General features: G+C 34.9%; 1 protein-coding gene across 3 annotated transcripts in view; it reads right to left on the bottom strand.

Annotated features, from left to right (window-relative positions):
• The window catches only part of LOC117330739 (probable nuclear hormone receptor HR3), a 53,927-nt gene extending 30,353 nt beyond the window's left edge, over positions 1–23,574 (bottom strand). The window contains exon 1 of one of the 3 annotated variants that reach the window (XM_033889197.1): positions 23,528–23,574. The gene's annotated coding sequence lies outside the window, so the exon portion shown is untranslated. Of the gene's footprint in view, positions 1–7,844; positions 8,324–23,527 lie in introns of those variants that run through there. The other 2 variants (XM_033889196.1, XM_033889198.1) reach the window with 2 other exon arrangements.
• Positions 23,575–25,377: the final 1,803 nt, after the last annotated feature.

Below are 25,377 nucleotides of genomic sequence, written 5' to 3'. Positions count from 1 at the left end.
TTTGAAATATCTTTTCTATTACAACATTAACTCTTTATAAATGAAAGTGCATTTTCCTCTGATAATTATAATCCCTAAGCATTTATTTTGAGACATATTTTCTGAAATCCATGTAGGGATTTAATTAATAAATACCGTTTTCTGGTTCAGTAAATTAGTATAGTGTATACAAAGACACTCGGAACTCTTCGGCTGTTCTTAATAAGGTTACGTAGTCATATTCCGACGAGTTCCGAGTGTGAGAAAATGGCGGCTGACAACCATGTGCCTGCCCTGTCAGATTTGCATACAGTGGATTTTGTAAGTAAAACAATTATGACAGACATAACTATTGCTTTGTCCCTCTTTTGTTGGTCTTGATAATGATTTAATTACCCCCTGACCATTCTTGTTGTCTAGGCTATGGTTGAATGGCTAAGCTTAGCTGTCACCGGTGGGGTTGAGTAAACAAACACCTCTGCCGATGGCGATCGGTCACTCTCTTGTAATTACTGCCCATTGTTACAGCAACTTACAGGTAACAGGACAATTAGTGACTGATGAAGTGGCTTCCTAAGTTAGCATTGCTGCCAGGGGAGTTGAGTAATTAAGGCTTTGCTTGTTATTTAGAAACGTTTTACACACAAATATCAACACGGCTATGGTTTCACGTGTCCGTTATACGGAATTTTTAACAACTTTACGGACAAAAATAAGTGTCCGCTGTCCGCATTAGGAAGGTGTCCGCTATATACATGATATTTATATAGTGATTTTAATTGGGGATTCCTGGAAGTGTCCGTTATGGACAGGTGTCCGCTATATAAGGGTGTCCGCTATTACAAGTTTGAGTGTATACTCTTCAATGTTGGGTATGTTACAATGTAAAACTCTCAACATTTGTTTCAATGATAAAAAGTACAGACATTAATATCAACACAAGATAAAGTTTGTCAATGAAATATCCAAGACAATCACAGTTATCCCATTTTGATTGTTAACCAAAATTTTTCGGCAAATGTGCGAGTATATGTATAGTACTTATAGATGAACTTTTACAATATAAATGTAATGTACACAAACCAACTCATCACCTAGGCCTGTATCCTACCTCAGGGGTATCATACCGGTAATTATATAAACTAATTTGTTATATCCCAACCAGTTTTTGGCAGTATAATTTCCATCATGATTATATATGGGTACACAATTATCAAATAAATTAGCTATTGTTCAAAACTTAATAATTATTCCAAAGTTGTTGTTTTTTATTGCAATTACAATTTTTTTTTTTTATTTGCTTATTCGAGTAAGTTTTTCAAAATATATAAACATTAGCTAACTTCACTGAGCAAATAAGCCTATACAGGTAGTTGTTGTTGTTGAGAATTATGCAAAACAACTCTGTATTTCGTTAAACATGTTAAAGGATATACATAATTCAACAGGTGTTATGGGCCATACGACACCTTCTGACTTCATGAGGTCAATCTTGCAATTGCATCACACAATATTAGTGTCAAATAATGTTTAAATTCTAAATTAACTGGGCTTTCAAATGTTATCTCAGTAGCTGGTATATATACCGTACTACAAAATTCTGAAATTAAGTTTCCGCTATATGTTGCAACATCTGCTAGCAATTTCGAAGATTCATGTTGAGGTTAAGAATTAAATTAATTGCCTGCCAGTATGTATATCGCATTGATGAATAACACGTTTCAAATCATCAATCCACATTTAAATCTGAATGAAATCTACAGCATTCTTTTTTAATCATTTGAACTCATTAATTCTCACTGATTTGACTTTTTTGAGGAAATTAGTGTCAAAGTAATGTTTTTCATCTCATCATTATAATATATTGTTTAGAGGAACAAGGGCGTATCGCCAACAAACCAACAATGTTGGAGATACGTCCTTCCGAGTGCTTAGAAGTAATAATAAAAGGGTCGTATCTCAAATTTATCAAGTTTTAGATTTTGATAAATTACAATTCTGACTGAGCTTTTCTTATAGAATATGTACTTAAATATATCAATGGAAATTGTCTAATTCTTTTAAATCACAGGTAGTATTTTAACAGAATTAGACCATTTCAATTGATATAATGTACAAGTTCTATAAGAAAATCTCACTCGTAGCTACCGCTGTAATTTATTAAAATCTAAAAATGAATAAATTTGAGATACGACCCTTTACTTCTAAGCACTCCATATTGTTGGAGATACGTCCTTGTTACTCTAAACAATATGAACAATTGAACACAGTACAGTAATAATCCTAGGCCAATATTGGTGATCAACTTCCACAATACTGGACATGCTGGACACTGCCATGATCACATATCAACACCAGTACTATTATCATAGATAAGAGTCTATACAAACATATGACTCCGGCCGGATCCAGTTGCTTGTTCATTACCTTGACCCAGATGTATATGAATTAGCCTCCAGGTAAACAAAATCTTACCTGGTATGTCTGGATCAAGTGTTTGTTGCTTTTTATCTTGATGTTTCTCTTTGCCATTTAAACATAAATTCCCCAAGGAACAGTTCCAGAAGGGTCACGATTGGTTCTATAATTTAAAAACTATGTTATTTTTTCTCCTTTTCTCTTTATAATTAGTTTATCATATCATTCCATGAGTTATGTCAACTGAATAATTGAATATCAAATGCAATCAATTTTTACAGTGTTTGAAAGTCCTTTTTTTAATTGTGGAAGGCATTCCATCTGTTGACTTTTAATAATTAGCGAAAAGATCACAAATTTTACACCTTCCCTCATTGGATACTTGACAAAATCATTAAGATTTCTCTTTGCAGCAATAGAAATATGCTGACATTATGACAACAATGACAACAACAGTTTGCCTTCCAATTCTAGCCCTACTTCCAATTTGATTCGCTACCTGCCCCCAACAAAAGACGGCTAAATTTCAGGGGAGATAACTCCAACAGAAAGCGTAAGTCAGAACTCAGAATTTGTGTATTGATCTGTAATACAGTTAAATTCTACAGCACCGTTTAAATTCCATTGAAGATAATTAAGCTATAAATTTGATATTGTTTTTTCATGTTTATAGCACATACATGTAATGAATCGTTATATATGTGATAACTATTTCTGTGATCCATATATAAAATTGCTGACATCTGCAAATTTACATCTTTTCTCTCTTCACATATTGATGGACTTTTATAAGTGATGAGATGGCAGGTGGAATTTTACAGTTCTATAGTTCAGACTAGAATGCTTGTGTCTGTAATGGAACACTTGAGCAGAGGAAATAGGACAGAGTCTGGATTGATAAGGAGGCTATAATGCCCCATAACACGAGTACACATTGACGTCATTCAAACCACCCAATAACTGATCGATGGCCATTCCCTTGTCAAAGCAATCTCTAGCCACGGCACACAAAACCAATTTTCACGTTTTACATTGGTGTTGAAACCTAGCAAATCCACGCACATTGTATAAACTATCACCATTATAGTGCAATCTCAGAGATAAAACTGTATTTACAGATGTTACGAAGCAGCTTCATAAAAGAATATTGATCAAACATAATGGCTTCTCTAGATCTTATGCTTAAAACGGTTCTTTAATCAATACAACGGAAACATTTAGTATCGCGTAAAACAGCTCTTTTAAAACACTTGTCTGCAGGTTAAGAAATTCAGTATTTGTACATTATTTTCTTAAGAATTTCACTTTGTATCATGTATGTAGATCAATGATGGCACTTTGATGTGTATGGATGAATCAACCGATGTCATGTCCAATCTCAGAAGCGGACCCATCGTAATTATTAGGCCATTATTAGTATGCCTGGTCGTGTCATGATGATCATGTTCTCGAGGCCTGACCAATTGACACTACACATCGATTAAGTCTGACCCAGCAGTTATAAACCAACAACCTTACATAACACATTGATCATTGCTACAAGGGTCATGTCCCTTGATTTGCACTAAAATTAGAATTATTTCACATCACTGTTATGTGATATCTTTATTTGCCATGCACTAACATCAATGATCGTTCACAAAATTTCAATTCTAAAAGTTTTCAACTTTGTGAATTTTTGTCAAGATAAAAATGGAAAACCTGGTGACATTTTTAATTAGCTTTGTAAATTGCGCACTGACATTAAATAAAGATCCTTTATTAATTATGTATCCCATAATTAATAATTTTGTGAATATAAAACTGGGTTCTTTTCCACAATTCACAAACCCTATCCTTTTAATAATATGGCTGAATTTTCTCACTTTCATTTGCAATTAAAATGATTTCTGTTTCTGAAGTTATTCACAATTCACAAACTCTATATCCTTTTAATAATATGGCTGAATTTTCTCACTTTCATTTGCAATTAAAATGATTTCTGTTTCTGAAGTTCTAATAAATGTCATCAGGCATACTAATCTCATCCAAACTTTGAATTCTTACATTTCCTTTTGAAATCATCCATTAAACCTTTAATGATGCTTTTCAACTCCCATATCCAACTTAACCATAATTTATATTATTTACATTTACAAAGTGGGTATATAGGGAGCTTATTAGCAGTAAAATGTAATAATTAAAAGGCTCAGAAACATCTTTTCCACTGTATAAATTTAACTTGTGTACTGTATTCTTCCTCAAATAGCCTCAAGAACTCTAAGTAACTTGTTTCAATATCATGATCAGTGATCATATGCATGACAACCGTTTTTTTGGCTGCCACTGCATGGAATCATGCTAGAGGAATCTGATTTGCTGCACTGGAGTATAGTGCTAGCTCACTTAAATTCAAAATGTCAAGACTTATAATGAAGAATTTTTAGATTTAATTAATGTAAACAGGTTATATATATATGATTTGTACAGAAAATATGGCCAATTTTGGCCTAAACCCTGTTCAGCAGTCTGAAATTATATATTTATATCATTGCCAAAAACTTTATCACATACATGACACTAAACCTGAAGTGAATATCTAAACAACCTAATAATATGTAGCTATTACAGTTTGTGATATTTGAAAATTTAAGACCATATATACTTTAATTGTAAATTAATAATATGTAAATTATAGATTTTTTGTAATCGACATTTTGTGATATAGCGGAATTGTAAACAATATATACGTATACAGTAGTGTTGGGAATCGGATGTGATTTCATAATCGATTAATCGGGATAATCGGATAGCCCCTTCCGATCGATTATCGATTATAATCGGATCATATGTAAATCAGAGTAATTTATTAAATGTATTATGAATATTTGAAAAAATGTATTGTGAATTCATGATTAAAAGTTTAAAGCAATATTAACAAGTTTCCAATGAACATACCAGATTAATAGAAATAAAAGAAGTCATACGAGACGTTGGTGTTGTTATTTCCCATCCACAATATGTATAATACTCTCATTAATTGGTACAGAAATCCAGTATTAGAAACATGTCAACGTAATCCAAAACTAAAGCCATTGTTCAAAGTTGTAACATAACAGACCAGTCAGTATGTAACTTTTGGTTTCGTTTACTTTAGCATGAATATCACCGGCAAACGTTGAAATTCAAATTGAAACAAGTCACTTGATACGCCATCATACGGGAGAAAAAAATTCAACTCATCTTTATTAGCATACGACTACCAGCGAAGGCGACAAACTGCCGCCTTCATATCGAGGTTTTCTTTATTTGGAGGCCCTTTTTTAATTTTCCAAATCCAAAATATTTCCATACTAAAGGTACTCGCGTCTGGGTGGTTGAATAATTCCGCCTCATGTGTCACCGTCTCAAGTGCCTCCATTTTGTTCAAGCGTATGAGTTAAACAGACGCTTTATAACTGTATATAATTTGAGTGCGGGAAGCGATTTCGTGACCGGAACAGTGACTAACACAGAAACCAACACAGGGCACTTATTCCGGAACCGCCGCACTTTTTACCAGAGATATTTTCAATGGAAATTTCACTAATCGATTATGAATTTAACAATCGATTGTCGCTGTATTTTGGTAATTTCGATTAATTTTCGATTATAATCGATAATCGGCCCACCACTAGTATACAGCAGCCATTAATTAGACAAAATAGACCAAAGTTCACGTCTATAACTGTCTGTGCATATATAATGTTCAATAATAACCATTATGCTTGAATTGGTTTATAAAGAACTTGATACACAGGCCTATATAGTCCTATACACATCTACCCCCATTTACAGACAGCATGCATGCATACACAAGGTCACATAACCAGGACGTAACATCTAAGTTTCAAGTTCAGGATAGTTAATATTGGCCCAACAAGACTGCTATATAGAATTGCATTGCATTTATGTCAATGCAAAAAACCAGCAAACCTTTGCCAGGCGATCAAGTCTTTTTACTGGCAAACAATACATGTACACCGCAATAGAGAATAATCCACAATACATCTATGACGTCAGCGAAATAACAATTAGTCATTTTATAACAAAACATTTCTCTAAGTTTGTCCCTGACCTCAAGATCTTTACAACACGCACGGTGTATAATGTAGAACACCCTTAAATGGCTTATATATTAATGCCTCCATTTAAAATTCAAATACATATCAATATAACTCTTATGTGTATCCTAAATGGTAGTGTATGCAAGTTCGGATTGTATACTGTACATTTAAAAGTTTAATGGGAGAGAAAATGCCATATGTCTGATCTCCAAGACCAGGATTCTGTACAGTGGTAGACAGACATTATAAGGTTTTTCTCTTTTATGTACCATTAATCTTCAAGGATGACATAAGTTGTGTATTTTACAAACACAAAATTCAAAATAAATTTACAACTAGCCCTGCACCACAGGGATTGCTAAGTAATTTCAATGAGCCAGCTAGGGCCCAGATCTGGAGGGTATATTTTCAGTTACCAAATTTTCCAAAATGATATTGAATAAAAAATTATTAAATACATCATTATATGCGAGCCATCAACCAAAATGGCATGTACCTGTAGCAGTAGCAGAATCGAGTATATTTATAATAATTAGTTAACATTCCATTGGTTGTTATAGATATTCTGCAGTTTAGTAATGTTACTACCATTAAGTTCTGAGTTTCAAGACAATCAACAACTTATAATAATTCTACAGACACTGGGAAGAACTCTACAGACGTTGAGTAAAAACATAAAACTAACCCGCCGCATGCAATAATCAATGAAGTGGTAATCAAAATGGTGTGTAAGAGTCATGCCAACTCCGATCAATTGTTATACATGCCAAAACTTGTAAACATGGTACATAATGGGTAACATGCTATTTTACGATCACACAGGAAGCATACTCTGGTTCTTTTGAAATAGCTGCCCGACTACACAGAATATGGACACATGCATATAGACAGCACGTATACGAACGGACAGTTTGTCTTCACCTTTTTACGGAAAGTCTCAGAAATTCATTTAATTACCCTACAGGCTAATAACACTAAAACCATGCCCTATAGCCATTACATATATTGATCGACACCATCAGAAATATGAAACAGTCCGTGGACATTACAGCGATGTCATATGCATATATGCTATTTAAACATCTGATCATGAATGAAGAAAATAATATTCCAATTTATACATCTTTCTCTACAGAATAATGACCACATTAATGCAGTTGAAGATTTTAATGTCATTTGAAAGCGTGCTGGAGAAGTGGAACAGGATCAACTATAATATTGAGAGCATTAGGGCCGATTTGAAGGGAGATTTCATTTCTTATTCTTTTATACTGAAATAATATGACATATCAATTCAATATAATATAATGTAGAAAGCTGACGATAAATATGTCCAGGTCAATATTTTAGGCCTGAACTTACCTCATATAAGATACAGACAGATCACCTGACCTTCAGATCAGCTGGGCCACTTCCACTGGAGCGCTATTTTTAGCCTTTGGATCAGCTGTTAGCGGCAGCCATGTGAGGAAAGCATGACTGGGTGAAAATGCTTGTGAATCACATCTAGTACATACACTTCAACTAAAAACAGACACTTCCCAGCATTAATGTCCACGTTTTACTCCAACAGACAGGAATTTTAGTCAAGGTAGAGGTGTTTTTATAGTATATAACACTTGATCAGAGAGGAGCTCCTGGCCAGATCAGACACTAGCAGTACTTAAGTTCCTGTGTATAAAGTACATCAGCACCGACACATGCCTACACATGTGTATATATATACCTACACATAGGTGTGTAGTTGTCTGGTAACAATCCGAAGAAAAAACACTCCAATATATTTAAGTGGGCAGAAGCATTAATAGCCTGGACAAAAAAACTTCACATATTCTGAATGTTGATCGAGAGGCAGCTCGGTCTAAAACCTTGTGCTTCCATCCACAGGAATGAGTGCATCTAGGGTAAATGAACCGGTTAACATATTCTGCCTTGAACTTTCTACGTCATAATGGTGAAGCTTCGGTTTCGTAACTCTTCTATGCAAATACGTTGGCTGGTAATCAGAGTCTGCAGATTACTGTTGCTATATGCTCAACAAAGGGCAAGACTATAGTACTGAATCACATGATTAATTTGAGCATACAGTGTATATACTTATTATAATTAAGGCGTAGTGTTAGTTGAATTTAACTGGCCCGCGTTCTGAATTTAAAAAGAATAGCCAGCTGACACGTTTTAGTCTTACCTGGTTAGTCTTACCTGTGTATATAGCATACATGTGTGTCAAATTAATACAAAACTCATGATCATCATACAGTAGATTTACTGGAACCATTTAAAATTTGACACAAAACATATTTCTCACCATAATATACATAGTATACATATATATATGTATATATGTAACATCTTCTGATGAATTCCATTCAGAATGTCTATATAGCTACAAATTAAAGAATTAAAAACCTTTTTTATTCTACATTATCATGCAGGGCTAGATATACATTATGTATACGTCAGTATATAAGGGGGAGAAAATAGCTGGTTATTTGCTACAAGCTGCTATATATACATATGATCATATCTAGATGAATATACTACAGCTATATATATATACATATAGTTGATAGAGAACTTTGAACTAAGTGACTAAATGCAAAGTCATCATGTGCCTAATGTTTAACACACCCTGCAGGTAATATATACATAGGTTACACAACGAGTGGTTGTTGGATATGGAATTTATTTCACACTCGTAAGTTATTTTCTAAAAGTTGCAAAAGACACGAGCTTTAGCTCGTGTCTTTTGCAACTTTTAGAAAATAACTTACGAGTGTGAAATATATAAAGCTCGTGTCTTTTGCAACTTTTAGAAAATAACTTACGAGTGTGAAATAAATTCCATATCCAACAATTTTGAGTCGTGTGACCTGTTTCTACCACAATATCGGCTTGAATCAAAGGGAAATGTGGCCAAGTATAATTTCGTGTATGCAAATAAAGTGTACCGGTGACGTCCAGGACCCGGTGATGTGACGTCATTAGATTATTGATGACGTCAATAACAATTGCAGCTTGGGTCAAAGTTCACCGTGTTAGCCAATCAAAATGCGTACAGAGTTTATACCACGTGTGGTATAAACAGATTGTTAATCAACAGCTGTAATGATTAACTGATGGTCTGAGAGTTGAATAACACAGGGTATTGTGGTAGAAATATATATAATTAGTCTAGATCTCAGCCTTAGGCAATCATATGCTCTTTGATGGAAACAGTAGAGTCAGTAATGGTAATTTTAAAATCAAATATGAGAGATAAAGATAATTTCTGTGGATAGTTCCAGGAAATGGACAATTCTATGCACTATAATGCACCTTTCATAAATTAAATATATGTAATTTTAAAAACAATCAAAATCTAACGACTAAGTACTTAGGTTATATAATATTTTATATACCTATTATTTTCGAGTGCACAAATGTACCACTATCTGGTAATTATCCAATCATGTCTCAATCTTTATTCCAGTTACCAAATTCCCTGCAATTTATAATTATGCCCTGAATGATTTACTGAAATATTGAGCAAAATTTGTAAACATATATATATATATATATATATATATTATTCTAATTGTGGTGACCCCCTGGGCTAACACTGGAATGAATAAATATGTATCCAATGAGCCCATGCAGCCCGAACTACTTTTTCCCACCCAGGGAGTGTTTCCTTTAATTGCATTTGATAAGAGATTGCAGGTGTAGGCCAAGGTTACTATGCATGATTTTCATTTCTGGGGCAATTATTTATCACAAATTCGACAACTTCAAAAAAATTTTGTGAAGTATTAGGCCAGGGCAGAGACATATATAGAGAGATAAGTAACATCGCTATTTCCCCGTACAAGTGGTGGCTCCCTTTATTCGTAACCACTCAAGCATATCCCTTATCGAGAGCGCCTTGTCCCTATCAAACACACGCGAGCACAGGTAAATCGGGCTTTGAGCATGTGTGTATCGATGTACTGGAACTTATTCGACATGTTCTGGTTAATCCGCCATTACGTCAGACCAAAACATCATCAATTTTAAATACACACAAAAAGCACATCGTTTTATTTAGGCCACTACAAAAGTTACTACATTATCCAAAAACTATCATACTTATGGGATATAGTCTTATTGATCATGCACACTGTTGTCATTAATCCGTATTTTCGAAAATCCATTGGGTCCTATTCGACATGTCCTAGTTTTGTTATTAAGCTGCCATTACGTCAGACCAAAACATCATCAATTTTACAGAACCGGAAATGTATTTCTAGGTAAATTAGAGTTACTTCCCTTAGACCGGAAGATCAACTGTAAGCCTCTACCGTGTTTCGACTGTTGTGTGACGACATGCCATGACTTCGTATTTTAGTTTTACCATTTTACCGCAATGAAAAAGTATGGCTTCGTGTTTAAGATAGAACAATTATTACCTTTTTTATAAAATTTTCTTTTTTGAAATTTCATAGGTCCGTCAGGCCTGTGGGTTTGGGGAAACTATAGGCCCGACCATATTTTTAAAGGCCCCGGGTCTCGGGCCTGCGGTTAACGTCGCAGACTGATTTTAAACGCACACAAAAAGCACATCATTTCATTTAGGCCACTACAATTTAAAAGTTACTACATTATCCAAAAACTATCATACTTATGGGATATGGTCTTGTTTATCATGCACATTGTTGTCATTTATCCATATTTTCAAAAACCCTGTAGGGACGTTTCGAAAATTTGAGATTCCCGCCGATCTTCCCTGTGGTGTGCTTGACTTTCATACTTAAAATACAAACACTTTGACAGCAAATTGTGATATATTTCATATTGATGACACTTCTGCACTTCGATATTAATAAAATTAAAGCACATCATTGGATCTTGGTGATGATTTCAAATAGAAATTATCGACAATTATGTGTCTCAGGTTTTCAAGTTTTCTCCAATATGGCGTCAGGAGAAGACTGAACCGAGCGACCGCAAAGGATTGTGGGAAGGTCATGATCAGGGGCCACCACGTAGACATAAGGGCAAATAGAGAGCTGCCAATCTCTCTATATATGTCTCTGGCCACGGTTATAAATCCAGCAATCACGAGTTAAATCCTTTTATTTTTATTATATTTTTTTAAAACAAATAATCAATATATGAAATATTATATAGGTGCCTGCATAAAAACAATTATTTCTAATTAAATAAACACCAATGTCAACTTGTATATATAGAAGCATAATGATCTTATAGAGTTAAAAAGGAGGAGTGATCCCAACACGGAGTTTCATCCAGAAATTATTTATTATCACATACCGTATTTGACCTAATAAGGGCGCAGGGCGCGGGTAATTGACAGTGGGGACGCCCTTATTAAGATTAGTTATTCTGAAGTTTTATGAAACAGACTATACCTTATAGCAGAATACCCAAGGTTGTGGAAACATAAAATATTCAGTCATAAAAATATTCCAGATGAAGATATCTATTCATTATCATATATCAAGCTTAAACATCACCTGAATATTCCTGTTAACTTGTAAACCATGCCAGCTGATCTTTAGACCAGAGAACGTGTGTTCCACCATTTATGTTCAAATGGAACTCTTTTGTGTTCTATTTATAGAAACAGGTGATTTCCCAGATCATATCAGACATCGTTTTCTTTGACCTAATAATTGATTTACAATGTCTTTTAATAGCTTTCTGTTCTGAACAAAAGTTATTTATCAACAAGAATGAAGTCTTTACTTTATCTTCAAATAATGATGTCATCTGTACAGTAGCCTGTAGGAATACACAAAATGTGGCGAAAACATGTGTTCCAGTTACTTAATTTGCTGAAGAAAATTGAATACATTAAGTAGCAAAATATTTCACATGAATTATTACTTTTGAACACCATTTTGACACTCAGTCAAAGATTTAGTTCCTTGAAAAAAGGTAGGGGCGCCCTTATTAGGTCAAATACGGTATATACGTACAAGACACAATGAATAAATGGGATCACCTTCACAATATGTACTTAACTACATATACATGTGTTTAATGATTTCCACAATATTAAAAGAAATTTCAAAAACTAGAAAATGGCTGTAAGACACAAATGCCCTCGCTGCCACTTGACACCACAAAACCTCAGCAGCTACACTGAGATTAGCTTTATAAGTTACATTGCATATATATGGACAAGACAGGACGGGACGTGATGGTACAGGACAGGATAGGATGGTACATGGGTAACACTATATGCCCCTCTCCCTTCCCATTCATGGCGGGGGCATAAACTAAAAGGATGTGCCTGGTTTTGAAGATGGAGGAAAGATGGAGTACCTGGGGAAAAACAGGAGAAAAACCACCGACCTAAACACAGTCAGTGCCAGGCCACTGCCCCACATGGGATTCGAACTCGCGACCCAGAGGTGGAGGGCCAGTGATGCATGATATAGTGTCAGGACACCTTATTAACCACTTGGCCACTGCGTCCCAGGGGGGCATAAACAATCAAACGTATATAAAAATGTGCTTGCAAGTATACTCAACACATTCTTACTGTAATTTGAAGTGCTTTAATCATTCACTTGCTTTGAATTTTTCAATAGATATTCATATGGACTTCATGAAACTAAATCATCAAAATATGTTCTCTAATAATCTGTACAATGAATGTCCGTGAACTTGATTATTGATTTTTACAAGAATGCAGAGTTAAACACGCTCTGATCATGATTAAAGCCATGCCTGTCCACGATTTGCAAATTACGTATTGTCTTCATGTGTACGTGTAAACGTTCATTATAGAATATCCACAGTTTGCCGTGGAAACACAGCAGAGAATATATATATGTATAGTAACCCCTGACGACACTACTGTAGTCGATACATCATCACGCTGGTATGTAAAGTCGACAAACTCAATGACCTTCATCAAAAGGTCCATTATATCACAATCATGTTAAGCATATTATTGGATGATATGGCATGGTAATGAAATTTTATCTCATTATTTGTATTAAACAATTTTTCCTCCATCATTCAAAGATTTGTCTCTCATTTTATCTGTTTGTGATTTCTCTGTGACTCGCTAGGTTATGATTTCTCCGTCAAACCCTAGGGTGTCACCCCTTACATTGTGATTTCTCTGTCAACCCCAGGGTGTGATTTCTCCGTCAAGCCCTAGGGTGTCACCCCTTACATTGTGATTTCTCTGTCAACCCCTAGGGTATGATTTCATAACCCCTAAGGTATTGTAATTTCTCTTTTAACCTCATGAGTGTAATTTCTCTGTCACCCCTAGGGTGAGATTTCTCTGTCACCCCATAAGGTATGATTGTCACCCTCTAGGGTGTGATTTCTCTGTCACCCCATAAGGTATGATTGTCACCCTCTAGGGTGTTATTTCTCTGTCACCCCATAAGGTATGATTGTCACCCTCTAGGGTGTGATTTCTCTGTCACCCCATAAGGTATGATTGTCACCCTCTAGGGTGTTATTTCTCTGTCACCCCATAAGGTATGATTGTCACCCTCTAGGGTGTTATTTCTCTGCCACCCCCTATGGTGTGATTTCTCTGTCAACCCCTAGGGTGTGATTTCTCTTTAAACCTCAAGAGTGTGATTTCTCTGTCAACCCCTATAAGCTATGGTGTGATTTCTCTGTCAACCCCTATAAGCTATGGTGTGATTTCTCTGTCAATCCCTAGGGTATGATTTCTCTTTCAACCTCAAGAGTGTGATTTCTCTGCCACCCCCTATTGTGTGATTTCTCTGTCACCCATAAGGTATGCATAAGGTTTGATTTGTCTTTCAACCCCTGGGGTGTGATTTCTCTGTCACCCCCTTGGGTGTGATTTCTCAGTCGCCACATATTCTAAGTTATGATTTTTCTGTCACCCCTTAGGATGTGATTTCTCTGTCACCTCGCATAAGTATGATTTCTCTTCCAACCTTAGGGTGTGATTTCATTGTCAACCCCTAGGATGTGATTTCATTGTCACCACCTAGGGTATGATTTCTTAGCCCCCCCCCCCCCCCCCCCCCCCCCCCAGGGTGTAATTTGATTTCTCTGTCACCCCCCTAGGGTGTGATATCTCTGTCACCTCCTAGGGTAGGATTTCTCTGTCACCCTCTAGAGTGTGATTTCTCTGTCACCTTTAAGGTGTAATTTGATTTCTCTGTCACCCCCTTGGGTGTAATTTGATTTCTCTGTCACCCCCCTAGGGTGTGATATCTCTGTCACCTCCTAGGGTAGGATTTCTCTGTCACCCTCTAGAGTGTGATTTCTCTGTCACCTTTAAGGTGTAATTTGATTTCTCTGTCACCCCCTTGGGTGTAATTTGATTTCTCTGTCATCCCCTAGGGCATATGACAGAAAGCATGTTTTGATGTCACAGCATCAATACGACATCTTCTCGACAATTCAATCACATCAATCACATCACCTCAACATTTTGTTAAATTTCAATATTTTTTTAACAACATATATATATTAATTCCTGAACAGTCAAACCTGTTGTGTTACTACCCTATATGTACGACCACCTGCACGTGACCAATGACTGGTCATTTTGAATTGGTCCCCAATATCAATGTGTAAAGACCTGAGTCTCCTAGACAGAGTTGCTTCCCTTTGACCCTTTGATTTTCGGAACTAGCTTGCATTGGGTTCTTTCAATTGAAGCATTCACTCTCACACCTACCACATATTGAAAGAAGAACTTAAGTCATATGGTAGGCTGAATAAACACGCTGAATTATCTAATGTGTATAAACACGCTGATTTACTTAAGGTGTAGTGTTATTTTTTATCAACAGTGGAATATTGCGTCACGATAAATAAAATAAAATATGTTTTAAAATATCTCTTTATTCAGAAGATGTTTCATACAGTTTTAATACGATCCAAAACAAAGTCAATTTAAAATATATTTTTTTCGAGATTGTCTAAACATGCATTTTGATATAAACTATTTCAAATCTTTTGATATTCAAAGTATACCCTTTATGATTGTTTCAATATCTTGATTGTAAAACTTTTCACAAAAACTACATCAAAAGCCATCCTTTCTGTCCCGAGATATATATAAGCCCGCGTCAAAACTGGTTAACGTTAACTGATGAAATTTCGGAAAGGAATCTGTAATTGGTTTTGTTTCATTTGCATTCAGTCTGAAACTAATCATTAATTTATAGACCTATATAATAAAAAGTGAGTAATCTTCCATATAGGTTTGGTATTTGTTGTATAAAACATTGGGATTGTTGTTGTTGTTCTTCAAAATTTATCCTTTAAAGTTTAAAGGGCATTATTCAAACCAAATGTTTTCCATTCTGGTTGATGATAATTTAATTATAAACATGATGTGTGTAAACTGAAAATTTTAACCTAATTTTAAAATTTAAATGAAAATGCATAATACATGTGTAGTGAATTAAATATAAATATCAATGAAATTATAAATTGGCTGAGGTCCAAATCAGTTGGTTGGTGCAAAAATCTTGACCAGTCTAGATCTGTAAAGACCATTTTTGGTGTCTTCCTTGAGTAGTCTTTCTAGATAGGTTTGTGTAAATAGAATACTATGATAGGAGAAAAATATACTTCTCACACATCGAGGATGTGACGGAGAAATCGCCAACACTCGGGGTGAATGTGATATATCATACAGTTATTGACTTGTTTTATCGCCTTCCATACTCATGACGTCTCGAAACATCCAGAAAAGTGTTCCTATACCTTCATGATTTCTTTGGATGTCACGCGTAATTATATAAACATGACTTCATTTTTTTGTGCCGTCTTAAGGAGTGAAACAGGTTCGTGTTACTCGCCGGTTAAGCATGGTCATAATTGTAGGGAACGAGAGAAAGAATGAACGAAATATGCATTTAACAAATTGTAAGCATTAAAAGTAGAATGATTAAATACATTTCATGCAATTAACGGTAAGCGCAATTCTTTGTTTAATGCTCAGAAATCGGCTGGTTTATGCTGGGTTGACAGTTGTTTACATGGACAACAAAATGGCAGACTCGGCCAGATTCAAGTTTTTACTTTTGTTTTTGGGGGCATATACACGAGTGATACAGTGCAGCAGAAGATATGGTGAAATACCAACATTATAAGCACCACACAGCCGTTAAATATCATTTTATCGATGCCAGCATTAATGACAGCCATGATTTCAAAAGAGCAGAGGACCATCCCACCGTCACTTTCGGGATTCAACTGAGAAATTTGAATGAGAACGGAAAGAGTTAATAAAAGGAATTGTTAATGTGAGAAAGGTTATATTCCCAAAGGCCTTTCTCAAGTTAACAATTCCTTGTATTACCTAATAAACAAAGTAAATAACTGTTTTGTTATAGATATGAAAGGATACCTTATAAATATAATACCATTTTTGGAGAATTCGCAATATAAATTCTGAATTTAACACAATGCAAGACGTAATTAAGATAACATTCTTATTCATTATAAAAAATGTTCATCTAATAAAACGAAAACAGCACAAGAGTGGTATATAGATTAATTGGTATATATGAAATTGAATTTTTTGCTGATTTCAGTGTTTTTTCTGTAATATTTTTGTAGATTGGTATCCAAAATACAGCAAAAACTTTTCTTATAAAGTTTTATATCTGCCATGGTAATGACTGCCTAATGATCAACAATACTCTTGTGTAATTGGTCAAAAATAGAGAAGATTCGGCCTCTCATTTCAGGTTATAACATTACATTATGTAAAGACCTTACGGAGAGGTGATCTGGACCGATCAGAAAACAGCGAAAGTCAGCCATATATCATTCTTAAATTGATACCCTCAGCAGAGCCTCAAATATTAGACAACCAAAGATATTTAATATCATCCTGAGGGTTGGAGAGTTTTCTGTCACACCAAGGAACACTGGGGAAGATTAATCATTTTAAGTGCATTTTGTCATCAATTAAATAAATGACTGCTGCTAGAAAAACAGTCAGGATTTCTATCTTTAAAGATTGGGACATGGAAATATTTTGACTCCCTGAAGTAATAAAGATTTTCTCCCTTTCGATAAAAAACATTGTAGGGATTCATTTTCATGCTGCACTTCATTAATTGAGGGGTTGTAAAATTCTTTAGATCATATATTATATATCAACATTTGACTAAATCACAGAAAATGTATCAAAAACTGACCAATATTATCACTTTAAAGTAACAATTAACTAAATTTTTTTTTAATTGGTCTGATAGTGATTAAGATTATTCTAACTTCTCGACTATTTCAGCATTCTGATGTCAATTAATGTCAGGAATGCTGTCCCTCTAAAACAACACCTTGGTCAGCATTGAATTGGTTGCTATAGAAACAAATCAGTATTTAATGTCACATACAGATCATCAAGGATCTATTCTTTTGGTTAAAATATCAGAATGATTTTGACCAGCTAACCTATCATGCTGATACCCGATTAGTATGTACATGTCAGAAATCATACCCTGACCTTTCTGCATCCTCTAGCTCTGTCAAGTGTCATTCAGCTGCCTACAGAACACGAGCTGGTGTTCTATATTTAGCAACTAATTAAGGGTGATTTTACAAACTATCACTATATCCTCAATTCCTGAATAGGAATATAGGTTATATATTGCAGCAAATGTAAAACAAATGAAAATGTTGAATGTCATTGTGCACAAAAGTTGCCTCCCATGGTAATATTTCAATAGATTCAATAGCCGTACAAATATATACCCTGAATGTGCCCTATGGTGCTTCTCGGGGACACGGCTGTGATCACCAGGGCATGACTTTCCGACTTCGGAAGATGGGTTTGTACTACAGTGTTTAAATAACACGGAATTTCAGCCGACAGGGATCGCTAAATTGGTTCGTTATAGAGTACAATATGTGAAATTCGCAATATACTTATAGAATTATATAGAAGTAAGAGGGAGAATTGCTGGGGAATCGGAATCAGTTCGCAATATCCATAAAATCGCTATAGGCGTGTTTGTACTATTATATAAAACGTGTTTTACTGTAGCGCATTAGCACTATATAATGAATATGTCTAGATCTGTATGCCTTTTTTTTTTTTACTATATGCATGCAATGGGATACAGAAATATTCTATATAGTGCATTAAATTGCATTGATCATTCCTTTGAAAATGGAGCTGTCTAGTTGACGTTCGGGTAATGTCTCAATTTGGAGATGAAGTCATGATTATGTTACCATGTTACTGATTCCTGGGCTTACTACTCCGTTGAGTCTTTCTTCACTGCATTTACGCTAATTTTAATGCAGTAATTAGAGTTTACTAAGCTAATCGAAGAAGGGAGATGACGTTAGTATAAGACTTTTAATACAGTGCAGATAGTACAGAATCTGTGTCAAAAATGGTTACATTTCCATGATTTTTAACACTGGCCCTCGATCTTGGTGTCCTGGATTGAACATATATATATATATACCAGTTGAACTAGATTGATTATATAATTATTGCACTATTGATCTAATTTATTGCATTGCTCTGTGTATAATGCAAAATACTGTTACAACAATAATATATATACAGCACACCATTATACGCATAGCCAGTATATATGTCCAGGTGCTTCGGGGTAAATCTATTTTTAGTGCAATCTCGATCTGATATATAACAATCAAACACACATGATACGACACACAAATGTTTCACTGTGGGGAAAACATCTGTAATGATTCAAAAGATATCATAAGTCAGAAAGAATCGGAGTTTAAACTCTCCCCATATACTCTTTGAAATATAGAGAATTTCTGTGAAGCATTTTATCAACTGAGGTTCGACCCCATTTAATCTGGAAAATGGTTTAACACCAAATTCATAAATATCATAACCAGAGCAAACCCTGGTAAGTATACCTGGTACCTTACTTTTAAAGACAGCTGGCAACTCTTCATATCAGCTTACCCCTGTGGCAGTCCATATATAAAATGGCTCCCCATTCATATAATATTGGCCTTTTTCAGATTAAAATCTGAAACATTAATATCGTGTTGCAGGCCTGGGGCATTTTTAGTCTCAATATGATATATGGGTATGATATATATTTTACATACATTGTTAGGTACAGATTATACATCTTGTATAAGTAGTCAACTGTAACTATTTATATGTATAGAGAAATGTATTACAAGAGTAATCCTGATTATGATAAAACACTTTAACAAGCTTCCAGTTGATCATGAGTACTACCAGGCAAACATTAGGGCTGGGACGGTACAGTTATGCCCCGATCCGATACTAGAAGCTACGATCCGATACATATTGCGATAAATAGAGAAACCATATTTCAACATTATAATTTATACATTATTTGTTTCAATAAAAAACAAAGTACCTTTTGTAGTAAATGCAAGTTTAATCATCATTTTCAAACACTGGAAGGCCAAACGTTTTCCATATATCAGATTTTGATCCGAGAGGGGATTTCAAAGCTACCAATTGCAAGTTGTTCGCCAAGATGTTTGGTTTGTTGTGAATGAGTTTTTATCAAACGCTTTCTGATTGGCCTACTTCAGCCAGCCTCAACCAATCATTTAACTGCTTTCACTTTCAGAGTAGCGCTCCGGTTTTCCCGGAAATTGATAACACTTTCGTTTTTCACAAATGTCTTTTAATTTGAATTCAAGTCTTTCCGAAGAAAATGCATTTATGTATTAAACAAACAACAAGAGCAAGACACAGGATCGATATAGGTATTGTAAAATTGCATTTGGATAGATATTGGTATCATAGTGAAAGAGATTGAGATCCACCGGTGCACCGGTGTATTGTCTCGGCCCAAGCAAATATCATAAAATATATCTTCCCAGTTGTAAAAGATGTCTATGAAGTTACATAAAATTTGATGTTTTTTCATAATTTCTATCAAAATTTAACTCCATTTTTGTGTTCTTCAATAAAATCAGAAGTCATGGTGCAAAAACGTAGGAGTGAACAACTTATTACATAAACTGAATAAAAGCCATTTCATTGGCCACATTGGGAACCACATATGGAACCAATCAGGATGAGATTTTTCCTACAACATGATAGTAAAAGATGCTGAAATACCTGGTCAAAATGCGATAGCTAACACATGTGATTCAACAAAGTTATGATAAAATAATTAAGATATATAGAGGATATCTAACAGTGTCTTCATGATCAGTAATACCAATATATTATTTCATGAGTGTGGCAAATATTTTGATATTTTTCACAAGTGCGTAGCACGAGTGAAACCGAACGATTATTGTAACCGATTTAACTGATATTGTGATTGATTAATTTTACTTCTAGTTTCAGTAATGAAAAACATCTAAAGTGATATTTTTCGCTAGATCACTTTTATAGAATGAATGTATTATTTTCGATATTTCACAGGTAAAAATGTTATAATTACTAACCTGTTATGGTTAGAAATCATGTACTAAAATATGAATCAGTCATGATCAGCATGCCTATTTTTTTTTTTTTTTTGTCACAAGCAGTCAAAATTTAACTGACATTGTGAGTGATTAATTTTAATACTTGCAGGAGAAAAAGCTTAATCCAAATCATTTTTAGCTGTCAGTCTGCAGTCATTGAAACATTTCATTCCATGTTTTTCCCGATTATGAGAGAGGTTTCTCAAGCTTTTTGCAAATTTAAGACAGACCCTACAATAGATTGTCACAGAAAGTTCTGAAATCCCTCATGATGATTGATGATGTCAACTCATTTTATAAAGACCTTGCAGAGCCGGAGGACTTTTTAACATATATGCATTGGGATCACTTAAACTTGAAAACTTAAAAGAATCTGAGGAACTGTTTGAAGATGCGGATACCAATTCTGTGTGGTTTTATTAACTTTGACTTTTCAAGTGCCAGTTTTGTGACAGCATTTGAAATAATTTGTGTTTTATTATCTGATAGGTGCTGTTATGGTTTTACCGTAATAGAACTAAAGAAGCATAGCATTAATTTGAGTAGTTTAAAATTTCATAGACTTTTTAGTGCCATATAGTACATGAGTGACCATGATATTGATTTTAATTAACGATAGCAATGGAGAACTACTTGGATTTACTAGTGCCAATTGGTGTGATAATAAAAAGATAGCAATGCTGCATGCATATGTGTTATATGTAATAATTAGAGCAATGTTCAAAGGTGATTGTAATATTTAGATATTATTATGAATACATGTGCATATAAATATGAATGGTTACTTTGCTATAAAAGATAAGACCCATGCTTAATTCTACAGTTGTGATTGATTTTGTTATTCAAACTATTACTTGTTAGATTGCCTCCCGGCCTTCCAAATTCAACCTAAACAGTGAAACAAGAGAATTTAAATCACAGTTTACTGAGTTTAGAAGTGAGTGTTGACTGTTTATACATTTTCTTTTTACACATCTATAGCAAATTCATGAATTTAATTTTTTATATATGAAAACATTGAGAAAAAATGTCTGAATTATTAGAACATCTCCTCATCGATTCTCTCCTCCATTCTAACAAAAAAACAAAGTTTCTTCGAAATTCGTACTTTGGTGTTATCAAGGCAGAAATCAGGATGAAAAGCATTCTTGAAGACTATTTTTTCCATCAAAATATTTCTCATGATAAGAGCTGTGCATCACAAGGTAGCTAATGACACAATTCATATCGCGATACAAGGGTCACGATACGATTGATACATATCACGATATATGAGAAGCTGTATTCCATGGTATAGTAGTCATATTTGCTTTTGTGAATGTCGTACATGTATTTTCAGAATATTTGAGTCTCTCTAGATTCTACATACTGTTACAAAACTTTTGAAAAGACATATTTTTGTCTGTTTCCCGCAAAACGTTCCTGAATTAAGATAATTTGGATTTGAAAGAACTCCAACAGGCAGCTTTATATAGGCAGCTGAAGTAGCCTTGTCAGCCAGATTGTTTACGCCAATAATGGCCAAGGGAGATAACTACAAATTTTCAATTATCACGATACAAATCATTAGTGGAGCAAAATCATGAAAATGGAGATTTTAATATTTAATAATAAGTCTGGAGCTTTGTACATTTCATTTAAATTGGCAGTCGTCTCTAGAATCCAGGAGACTTGACAGGTTTAAGTTGGGGGGGGGGGGGGGGTGTTATTAACATTTGTCATAATGGTATTTACAAACAATGTGATGGTCATATCTACCTGAACCCACGAGCCCATGTTGATGAGCATGGATAATATGCTAGGATCTGATTGGTCAGTTTCTCGGTCAATGTATTCCAATATGGCGGACCACATGTTCCAAACATGCAGGCCAACATTTAGTAAACAAAAACGTGAATGTGGCTGGCCATTTTTTCAGGAAAGTACGGAGGCGTTTTAATGTGTTAAATGTAACCGAACACCAGCATGTAACTGTAATAAGTAATCCAACCTCATTAAGTATGAACAAGTGGCGTGGTAATCATAACTTTGACCGTTGTCACAGCCTAGCAAAGGTGCATATCATATGGCTAGTCCTACAGCGTGAAAGTTCCTTTAAATCTATAAATTTCTTTATGTCAGTGACACCATCTGATAAAACACGTCTCACTTATTATTTCAAATTTCCTTATGGACAAAAATAACTTAAATAGGAGGGAAATGTGCCGCATTCTTTACAACGTGATACACAATCTTGAGCTAGGTCTAGCAGAAGGGCCGAGCTGGAGCCCAATTTATCTTCCTTTCCAAGTCTAGCAGTTCAAGGTGTCATGTCATTTTGATTAGCTATCTTCCTTAACATACCCTATGTACTAATTCCACATTATCAATTATCTTGTGATATACTTCAATATACCTTCAGTTCGAAAAATCCAATGCCGTTTCATCGAAACATCATGGCTGCGTCACGGACCAGCACGCTTCATGCCTGCAGCTTCGATCCCCTTTTTGTGAAGTAACTCACCATACACACATTTAATACTCTGATCAGCAATTCCTAAAAATCTTAATTATCACTAATGTACTGACCGTTTCTTGATCAGGTGCCTGTGGAGAGAGAAATCATCAAACATTCGAAGAAAAATACTTACATACGTCGGTTAGTTGCAATGTAATCCGGGCACTTTCAGGTGACCCCGTTGTAAGGTCACGGTCATAACCAGCTAGCGTGTGTACACTAAATATAACGTAACGTACTACCTACACGTATACGTGTACATTTGTAGGCTGTAATAGGCTTACATACTTAGCAAACAGAAGTTCTACTACGATTTATTTATAAAGCTACGTGACTAAACATTTCATTAACATCATCATGCAATTTGCATGCAAGTAGTCTAGACCACATTGGAATGTCTAGTCTTTTATTTAAAATGCATAATAGAAAAAAAATCTATTTAAAGATGCTAGAAATACAGTTGAGTGTAAGCTAACCTCTACACCTAGGCACTACAAATTGATTGACAAAATTGTGCTGAATAACCAACCATTCATAATTATGGGCGATTTCAAATACCCGAATATCAACTGGGATAATGAGATAACAACTGAAGCCTCAAACCCAAACACAAGTAAATGTCTAGACTGTATTCAGGACAACTTTATTTATCAGCACGTGAAAGTAGACCGAACATTTTAGATCTTATATTAACCAACAGTGAGGATGTGGTCGACAACATCAAATACAATCATCCACTAGGAAAAAGTGATCATGTGCAACTGTTATTCGGAATAAAAATCAACGAACCATGTACCTCGGTCCTGAATAACAAGCCTGCATATTTCCGAGGTAACTACCAGCAAATGAAGTAGGATGACATCACAGAAATAAACTGGCAAGAGATTCTTTGGGAAAGAACAGTTACTGAATCCTGAAACATTTTTGCGGAAAAATATCTTCAAGTATAGGAAAAAACATACCGGTGAGCAAAAACAAGCCAGGGAAGAACAGGAAGCTGTGGATAGACGAAAGAGTAATAAATGCTGTCAAAAAAAAAAAAAAAGAGCATGGTATAGATACCTGGGAAACAAAGCATGGACAAATCACGTAGAATATGTAAAAGAGAGGGACAATACCAATACAATCAAAAGAAAGGCAAACAAGGACTATGAGAGAAAGATAGCAGTGGAAAGCAAGAATAACCCAAAAAGTTTCTGACATTATGTAAAATCTAAAACATCAATGAAGGAGGGAATACCGCCAATGACCAGAGAGAACGGGTCCACAACAAAAACTGACCAAGAAACAGCAACAGAACTTAACAACTTCTTCACCAGTGTCTTCACTCAAGAGAACATCTCCAATATTCCCCAACTGGACACACCACAAAATAATATTGAAAATCTTAACATCACCAGGGAATTGATAACCAAAAAACTGCAAAAAGTGAACTCCAGTAAATCGCCAGGACCGGACAATATACACCCCAAAATTTTAAAGGAAACTGCAGAAGCAATATCTCAACCATTAACAATTGTATTCAAAAAATCACTGGAGGAAGGAGAACTACCTGATATTTGGAAACTGGCCAACATAATACCCATTCACAAAAAGGAGACAAAAATTCACCAAAAAATTACAGACCAATAAGCCTCACAAGTACAATATGCAAAATTACGGAGTCCATCATTAGAGACAATATCATGGAGTATCTGGAAAATAACCAATCTGATTAAAAACAGGCGTAGTGCATAGTAAACGTAGCCATGTAACAGCTGATTTTAATCAGATTTGAAAATAACCAACTACTAAGTCCACATCAATATGGCTTCAGAAGCAAAACATCTACAGTTCTCCAATTAATTGATATGATTGACGAAATAACCAGGATATTAGATAACGGAGAGCCTGCAGATATGATTTATTTGGATTTCCAAAAGGCATTCGATACGGTACCACATCAAAAATTACTCAAAAAACTAGAGGCAATTGGAATTAAAG

Source organism: Pecten maximus, chromosome 7 (assembly GCF_902652985.1).
Source record: "Pecten maximus chromosome 7, xPecMax1.1, whole genome shotgun sequence".
NCBI classification, from domain to species: Eukaryota; Metazoa; Mollusca; class Bivalvia; order Pectinida; family Pectinidae; genus Pecten; species Pecten maximus.
Note: the sequence above shows the minus strand (reverse complement) of the source record. Positions and strands in the feature narration are given on the sequence as shown.